The sequence below is a fragment of the Apium graveolens genome, chromosome 10, assembly GCF_009905375.1.
Source record: "Apium graveolens cultivar Ventura chromosome 10, ASM990537v1, whole genome shotgun sequence".
Lineage (NCBI taxonomy): Eukaryota > Viridiplantae > Streptophyta > Magnoliopsida > Apiales > Apiaceae > Apium > Apium graveolens.
The window spans coordinates 129,180,281-129,189,910 of record NC_133656.1 but is presented as its reverse complement, the minus strand read 5'-3'; the positions used below and the strand labels follow the sequence as shown (position 1 = coordinate 129,189,910).

General features: G+C 34.4%; 1 long non-coding RNA gene across 1 annotated transcript; it reads left to right on the top strand.

The window, feature by feature from the left end:
• Positions 1-1,576: 1,576 nt before the first annotated feature.
• On the top strand, positions 1,577-4,551 carry LOC141693009 (uncharacterized). The gene is made up of 3 exons (XR_012562987.1): positions 1,577-2,046; positions 3,372-3,469; positions 4,255-4,551. It is a non-coding gene; the product is annotated as an uncharacterized LOC141693009 (long non-coding RNA).
• The last annotated feature ends 5,079 nt before the right edge of the window (positions 4,552-9,630 follow it).

Genomic DNA, 9,630 nt, shown 5'->3' with positions numbered 1-9,630 from the left:
AGACATTGATGTCGTTGGGAATATGTTATGTATTAAATCAATGAATGTTTTTAAAACTTAACCGGCACTTCCTACCGCATTCAAACTATTTCCAACCATCTTCAATCTATTTCCAACCATCTTCAAGCTATTTCCTACCGTCTTCAACAAGGTATTTTCTACCGAGGATGGTAGGAAATGATCGGTATAAAATGGTGTTTACATGGCCTTCTAGTATAATTCCTACCAAGTGGCCTAATTTCCTACCACCGCTCTTATTTTCATAAGATGCCCTTATGAACATGCTTTATATACCAAGAAAGAAGGCAAGGATTTTCCGATCATAGGTGTTTACATAGATAATTTGTTGGTCACTCGCATTGGTCGTACTGTGATAGAGAATATTAAAAGGGAGATGGGTTACAAATTTGAGATGAGCAACCTTGGCATTCTAGCATATTATCTAGGAATTAAAGTATAGCAAGGAGCTAGATATATCGAGTTAAACCAGTCAGGGTATGCATGAAAGATCCTTGAAAAGACTGGAATGAGTGTAATTTTATGAAGTATTTGATGGATCCCAAGGTGCAAATTACGAAAGATGAAGGGGTGAACTAGGGGATGCAACTCAATATAAGAGGTATATTGAAGGGTTTCGATCTTGGTATATATCAAGCCCGATATTACAAATGATGCGGGTATTTTTAGCCGCTTCACAGAGAAACCAACACAGATGTATCAAGAATGTAGTTAAGGGATTTAGCAAGTCATTTGAATAATTGATACAGTGCAAGGGGAATGGTGTTCTATTTGAACAAGAATCTCATTGCCTGGGTATGTCAAAAATAGCGATGTGTAGCTTTCTCCTTGTGTGAGGCAAGATTTATGGCTTCTACAACAACGAAATGCTAAGGAATCTGTCTTCGTAATGTTCTTAATCAAGTCACAAGTGAGAGTATTGGTCCAGTGGTCCTTTTTATTGACAACAAATATGTGACTGATCTCACCAAGAATTCGGTTTTTCATGGGCATAGTAAGCATGTTGATATACGCTATCATTTTATTACAGAGTTTGTTGGGCATGGGGAAATAATTTTATAGCACATAAGTAATGAGAATCAACATCCAGACTCTTTGACAAAGCCTTTTTCCACTGTTAAGTTCGAAGGGATGCGCAAGCTGCTTGGAGTGAAAAACCTGGATAACACTACTAGAATTCTGTCAATAGACATCGGTTCATAGACATCGGTTGCTCAGACGACCGATGTAAAAGGTATTTTAGACATCAGTTATTTTTAAAGTGATGTTATTGTGTTTATTAGACATCGGTCAATAAAATAACCGATGTTGATAGTTATTTTTAAAAATAAGAAACTTGAATTAGACATCGGTTTTTTACATAACCGATGTCAAGTTTTCTTAGACATCGGTTTAAAATTACAACCGTTGTTGATGATTAATTTAAAAAATTTTAAAAAACTTGCGTAAAAGTTCCCCCTCTATTTTCCCAAATGTTTCCCCCCAATTACAATAACAAAAATCCCCTTATTTTTATTCCCCCCTTTCAAGACTAAATTTTATTCCCCTTTCACCCTCCTTTCTCTCGGTCATACTCATCTCAGTCCAATCCTCAATCCACCCATCTCTCTCTCTCTCTCTCGGTCATTTTCTTCTTTCTCTTCCATCTCCCCCCCATTTCTCTCTCTCCATATCCCTGGACCCTAATTAAACCATAATTATCTATCTTGTAACTAAATTAGGGTTTCAATTAAACCCCAAATCGAACAACGCCTTCAATTAATCAAATGCCAAGTACGGGGAACCCTAATTTCTGGGCTGACTTGGTTTAGTTTATTGTTGATTTGGTTTCTATTATATATCATTTTATAAGTTTCATGTTGCAGGCTCTTATTTTCTCGAGTCATATTTTGGTTCCGCTACTGATGAGAATCAATAATAACCATTGTGTTTTCTTCATTTGATTCGCAAGTTCATCCTCCTCATGTGGTCGCAGTTCTCCCAATGGATGGGTTCCACCTTTATCGTCATCAGCTCGATGCCAAGGAGGTAATCTTTCTCTACTTGGGTTATATTAAATTGTTCGTTTTGTTTATTTGAAAGGAGTTGTGGTTGATTGTGTCTGCTTTGGTTGGGTGGTGTTTTGGTTTATTGCTTTAGTATTGTAGTTTGTAATTTAAGGGGAGGGGAAATTTGTCAAGGGTTGTACCCCTCTGTGATGCTTTAGTTAATCAGGTATGTAGGTATGTGGGGCGGTGATTTCCTGCTAGCTCTTATTTTTAAAGGTTAGTTTGGTGTATGAGCTGGAGTCGTGATGTTAATCAGTGCATTTTGATGTAGAATATCTGGTCATGTCTTGTTAGAGTGTATCCGAGGGGTGGTTTTTCTGTGGGTGTGAAGGAGGCGAGGATAGAAGTTGGTTTGATGTTGGGGTTTTACATGGTTAATCAGGGGAGGGTGACTTTGGTATGTCAAAAATAGATTAGTGAAGCGATACTGTTGCTATTGAAATGTGATTACTCTTCTTCAGTTTCTTTGCTGCCCTATATAGGCTCTTGCAAAATGACATTTCTATATGAAAACTTTAATTATATTTTATTAACTTAACCTAAGGTATATATAGGTGGTTACAATGTCTGAACTTGCAGAGAGTTTTGATTGTACTAAATAAATAGGGATAGAGAATTGACGTAGCAAAATTTCAGTCCTCAGTGAGATATTTTACAAATCTGTTTTCCTTTTGTGACCTTATATATACTTTTTCTCTAGAAGTGGTTGTCAAATATGATTCTGTGCATTGATATATCATTAGTTTATCAGATTATAGATAGTTGATGTGATTTTACACTGCCCATGTACTGTAAAAGCCTTCCAACAAACTTACAAGCCGCTCTAGAATGAGCTTCTCACAAAATGAACTACCATATAATAAAACAGTATATTGAATTACATTTTGAATCTGAATCCATTATTATTATATATTCCTTCTGCTTACTTAAAGGTGCACCGTAATACTTGTATCAATGCTTTGTATTATCTTTGTCCTGGTGTTAAGGTGAGGTATGGTTTTAGTAGAATTTCGAAGGGGTTGAGGGGAGGTTTTGGCTGGTGCTTTGGTGGAGGTGTATAATATTTTTTTAATATCATCATAAATAATATTTGAAGACTATTGAACATAAGTTATGTTTCTTGGAATGTTCTAATCAAGCCAGACATGTTCCCATGATTTTTTATGTATTAATGGTCATTTTCAAAGTTTTCTCTGTTCTCATACATTAGAGTTTGGAAGTATTTGCGCTATATCCTTCTTAATTATCATATCTTTTAAAGTTAAATGAGTTAGTGAACTGCCTGAATTATCATATTGAATGCAGGTCTGGGATGCAACAAATCCTTGAGGTGCTGAAGTATTTCTATGAATGATTTTGGGGATAAGTCTGCCTCTGTCACTTCCTCATCAAGAGCAGCAGAGGTTAGTCCTAGAAAATTATATCATGCATTCCTATCTGTATTTGATTCCCAGCTTATATGTAAATTATATCATCAAGGGATACAAGGTGTAAAATTTTATGCTGAATCTTTATCTACCTGTTAAAAAGCAGAGTAGAATGATCAAGAAAAGATTATTGTACTTAAATAATTTGAGGACCTAACTCAGAAGTGGTACATGAATAGCTTATAGCCTACTCCGCAGAAAATCTTTTATATTACAATTAGATCAGTGTGACAAGGGATTTTTATGTTAGATATAAAGTTCATGCTTGATTGACAGTAAAATATTAGAAAGACTGAGCTATATACGTTTCATCTGTATCTTATTAAAATTTTCATTTGAACATTTTTCTATCATAGGGAATGAATACTTGCGATCAGTGCAAGGGAGATTTCACATATTCGATGTTAATATATATAAGGATATCAACACATATAAAAAGGTAATAACATCGATTTTAGAATAAACAACATATGCTCTACTATAGGAAAACAAAGCTTTTTATATTACTAATAATCGCATCAGCATCATTTAGTCAATGAAATGTTGAATGTAGCTCTAGGTTGAACTTGTTCCTGTAAGAGAAAAGAGGACTGTACCGTAAGCTGGTTTTCAGATTTTTGTGCAACTCCACTAGTTTTATATGGCATCATTTTCTTCCTTTGTTTGTTTCCATCTTCCTAGCTTTATAAGTTTCACACTTTACAACCTATGTATTTGAATAATATTGTTCACTCCCTGTGTTATTGTTTGATTCATTTCAGCAGTGACTAGTGCTCCTGAGAAGGCAGATAATGATGAGACTTGCAAACAAGAGTTGACGAAAGTTTCAGAATGGCTTGGAATTTTTTTTGTTGATCGGAAGCATGGTAGAGAAAATTGGAGCTGACATCACAAGAAAACTAGCCCGCACGAAAGGGGCGGGTTGACTTGAGTACTAGGAATATGGTTGATTTTAAACATTGAGATTAGTTGTACTTATCACCGGAATAGTTTGTTTAGAATGATAGGAGTATTTGAGATAAGTTATACACATTTAGAATTTGTTGATCTTGAATTCAATTGAGTAATAATATATATGTATTGGTTGAGTTTTGATAATCAAGTTTTTTCAGTATTGTGGTTAATGTATTGTGTAATATTCGATGCTAATATAGGGATATCAGCAATTGTATAAAGGGCAATAACATCAATTCTAGAATAAACAACCGATGTCTATTTTTGAAATTAGCATTGGTTATATTAAAGAAAATGATGTTAAAATAGGATTTTAACAACGGTTACATATATATAACTGATGTCTAACTTGATATTTGACATCAGAAGTTTTCTAGAACTGTTGTGAAAGTATCTCTTAGACATCGGGTAAAAACCGATGTCTATGAAAAAATACATTTAACATCAGTCGCGAAGACATCATATATTTTTTATATAGACATCGGTTTTTAACCGATGTCTAAGGCGTTTTTTCTAGTAGTGTAAACAAGTCTTGGATTAAGGGGAAAATATTTGGAAAATAATCCAAAATTTGTTTAAATATTTATTAGTTTTTTTTATTTTGTCTGAAGTAGTTATTTAGTAGTTGGACTTGGTCAATGCATCTGTAGAAGCAGTTTTAGGATCGTGGAAAATAAAGAGAGTAAAAGAGTATTCAGAGGATAGTAGTTCCCGATTTGTAGGTTCAGTAGTTTTGCAGTTTTTGTTAATTTATTTTCTGCAGTATAATGAAAAGCAAGTGTTCGGTACGTGCATGTATTGTGTTTTTATTTTTCTCAGTTTCAAACATACACATATACTTAAATTTAGAACATCAGGTCTCCAAATTTGATACAGTATTCTTGTATCAGAGCGAGCAATTTTGTGCCTGCGAACACACAGTCACGTGTCGAAGACGACTTCAATGGAAGGAAATAAGAGCAAGAGTGGCGGTATTAGGTTGATTTACCCAATGTTAGAGATGAGTAATTATACTATTTGGCCATTGAAGATGAAGGTCTTTACTCAAGCTCAAGAATTATGGGAATCTGTGGAAACTAAAGACCCAAAGGCTATTATTCAAGAGAGAAAAAACAAGATACAGTAGCCATAATTTACCAAAGGATTCCAGAAGATATATTGTTCACCCTTGCTGCAAAGAAGACAACCAAAAAAGTGTGGGATGCTATAAAAACCTTATGTCAGGGGGGCTGGAAAAGTCAAGAAAGCACAAGCTCAAACCTTGAAGGCAGAGTTCAAATTCTTAGTCATGAAAGACAATAAGGTGTTGGATGACTTTAGTATAAAGTTGAATGGGATGGTTACAAACATTCGAGCCCTTAGAGAGTCTATGGAAGAAGCCTATTTAGCGAAGAAATTGCTTTGTATGGTGCCTGCTAAGTTCTATCAAGTTACGTTAATATTGGAACAATTGGGAGATACTGAAACTATGATATTAGAGGAAATTGTAGGTTCATTGAAGGCACATAAAGAATGGGTAAAAGGGAAAGAGGAAAAACTGATCCGATAATAATTACTCACAGAAGAGGAGCGGGAAAGCGTTAACCAAATAAGGGAAAGTCGTTGTATACAAGAGAAGAATGCTTAAAGAAAAATATTAAGAGAGCTGAAGGCTCATCAAAATAAAAGGGACGAGGGTGTGACAAAAGTAAGATCATGTGTTATAACCATAATACTTCTGGACATATTGCAGCAAATTGTCGAAAGTCTCGAAGGTTCAAGGAGCAAAACCAGGAAGCGAATATTGCACAAGTTGAGGATGAAGAGCCTGCTAGGTTATTGGCTAAACTTGAAATGGAGGATGGAAAAAAAATGCTGTTGAATGAATTGTCCTTAGTTCCAAAGTTGATGAATGTCATAGAAGAAAAGCAAGGAGAGTCTAATTTATGGTATTTGGATAGTAGAAAAAGTAATCACATGAAGGGTCGAAATCCAAATTTATAGAGTTGGATAAAGGCATCATTGGGCAAGTAAGATTTGGAGATGGTTTGACATTAAAAAATGAGGGTAAAGCATCGATTATTTTGAAGTGCGGAAATGGAGAGGAGCGTACATTGCATGAGATTTATAAGCATTGGCGAACTGCTAGAGATGGGAAAGAGAGTGGTCCTAAAGGGTGAATTTTTTTGGTCATTCCATAACCAAGAAAAAATTCTCATAAAAGTGAAACTCTCTTTAAATCGGCTATACAATATCACTGGAACAAGAAAACTCATTTTTTTGCTTTTTACGTCTGATGATATGTCTAAATTATGGCATACACGATTTGGTCATGTTAATTATCAAGCATTGGGATTAATGTTTGTGAACAGTACGGTGTATGGTTTTCCGAAAATTGTTCATCCAAATAACGTGTGTGATGGATGTATGATTACTAAGCAAATTAGACGGCCTTTTCCTTCACAATCACAGTTTAGTGCGAAGCATGTGCTATATATCATTTATGATGACTTATGTAGACCAATTACTCCAACAACTACAGGCACAAAAAGAAATTTCTTACTGCTGGTAAAATAATTTTAACAGAGGTACGTGGGTGTATTTTTGAATTAAGACGTGGCTTTTAATGCTTTTAAAAGTTTTAGATCCAAGATTGAGAGTGATGATGAAAGAAGGGTGAGGATTCTCAGAACCAATAGAGGAGGAAAATTCATGTTAAAAGAAGTTGTTGATTATTGTGGGAAGGCTAGGATCGAGATACATTTTACAGCACTGTACAAGCCATAATATAATGGAGTAGTTGAAAGGAGGAATCGAACTGTACTTGAAATGGACCGGAGTTATTTGAAAGAAATGAAGTGGAAGAAAATTTTATTTTTGGGGGAAGCGTTTGGGAATTCTGTTTATGTGCTTAATAGACTTCCAACTAATTCACTATCTCAAAAAACTCGGACTCCATATGAGACATGGTCGGGATCAAAACCAAACATTGGTCATGTGAGGGTGTTTGGATGCACATTAAAGTTCCAAACACTCAACTTAAAAAGTTTGATGAGAGGAGAAAGTGGTTAATAAATTAAATAGGCTTGGTTGGTTGTAAAGGGGTATGCTCTGGAACAAGGGATATATTTTGATGAAATTTTGCTCCTGTTACATGACTTGAAACCGTATGATTATTGTTAGATTTGGCAGTGAAGTTTGACGGATAAGTGCATCACCTTGATATAAAAGCAGCCTTCTTGAATGGTAAAATTGATGAGAATGTTTATTTTTGGCACAAGTAATATGACAGTAACACGTGGCTTGGACGGTCAAATAAGGTCAATATAAATGTTTGATCTAATACGATCAAATTTTCCTGAAGCCGATCGACCCCCAACTATGATTTACTTTTGGGTTTGTAAAAAATAGACCATATTTTAATTAAAAGAACCTATTTTGACGGTCGATTTTCACTATGTTTGTTGTAGTTATTGGCTTAGTTACTTGCAAGAATTGAATAATATGACCTAATACACTAAATACAAATATTATAATGCACTTTGAAATAAATATTTTCCTAGTTTAGTGGTCATGTAATTAGTGCAATGCATTACTCTCCAAAAAGCTTGCTAGAAGATGTATTTAGGCATATTGTTTCAGTGACCAACAAGATATTCTCATGAAAAAAAATATCCATGAACCGTCACTAATAGTATTGCTAGATATAAAGTGAACCAGTTAAAGTCTTTATTAACCATGATCCAAATAGAATCTTTACCTTATTTGATTGTGTTGTTAAAAAAAATTGCAATCTAAAACTAAACGCCTAAATCGACTGGAGAGCATAAACCGGCCGTTGTTGACCATTTCCAAACCTATGATACTCGACTGAAATTATATAAACCCGATCAATTCAAGTAAATCCGATCGAAATCATATTTCTTTTAGTTTATTTTTATTTGGTCGGTTTAAAGTTTTGGTCTCTTACCCAATAATTTTCAAATCGACGTAATAAACAATCGGGTATGTAAAAATGTCAATCAATTTATTTTTTATCGCAAGTAATAGGACAGTGACGCGTGGCTTTGAAGGTCAAATAAGATCAATATCAATCTTTATCTAATACGATCAAATTTGCCCGAAGCCGATTGACCCCCAACTATGATTTACTTTTGGGTTTGTAAAAACCACACCGTATTTTGATAAAAACCAATTTTGAGGGTTGATTTTGACTATGTATAATGTATTCATTTCCTTAGTTACATGCAAAAGTAACATAATATGACCTAATCTATTAAATAGAAAGAATGTAATGCAGTTTGAATAAAATACTTTCCTAATTAAGTTGCTTGTAATTAGTGCAATGCATTACTCAGCGATAAGTGTGTTAGAAGATGTATTTAGGCAAGTTTTAATGACCAACAAAATACTCTCACGAAAAATAACATATTGTCATCCAAAAATCATTTTTCATCCAGTTACTAATATTTTTGCTTAACATAAAGTACACCAAATTAAAATTTATTAAACATGGTCCAAATATAATCATTTCCTTATTCTAATATGTTAATAGAAAAGCATGCACCTGCAAAGAAATTAGTAAAGATTTATAACATAACATGTGCTTGTCGAGGAAACCTTCTATATTATTTCTTGCTTATTATTTATGAAAAAAAATACATATATTGACAAACTCTCAAATAAGATCCTACAAAATAGGACATGACAGCAACTACTTCCTAATAACACTCTGCTACGATTAACTTATTCCATGTTCCTAAACACATGCCTACTTCCTGAAGACTGAATCAAACTATACATTAACTAATTCAAATACATCTTTGAGATTACATATTCAACAATCCCCCTTTAAGCTCAAACATGTCCGTTTAGACTTATAACTCCCAAGAGCTTTCTCATTTCTTCAAACTTGGTTTTGATCAGAGCATTCGTCATTATGTCTTCCCTCTGATCATTGCTAGTCACATGCTTCAGAATGATCTCTCCCCACTCTACGCATTCCCTAATAAAATGATACCGCACATCTATGTGCTTGCTTTGTCCATGAAACATCAGGTTTTTCACCAAATCTATAGCTGACCGGTTGTCAATGCATAAAGTTACTGGACCAATGACCTCTGACTTGATCTGACTGAGTACATTTCGAAGCCATATGGCTTGGCAAGCGGCTGCAGTATCAGCCATAAATTCTTTTTCGCATG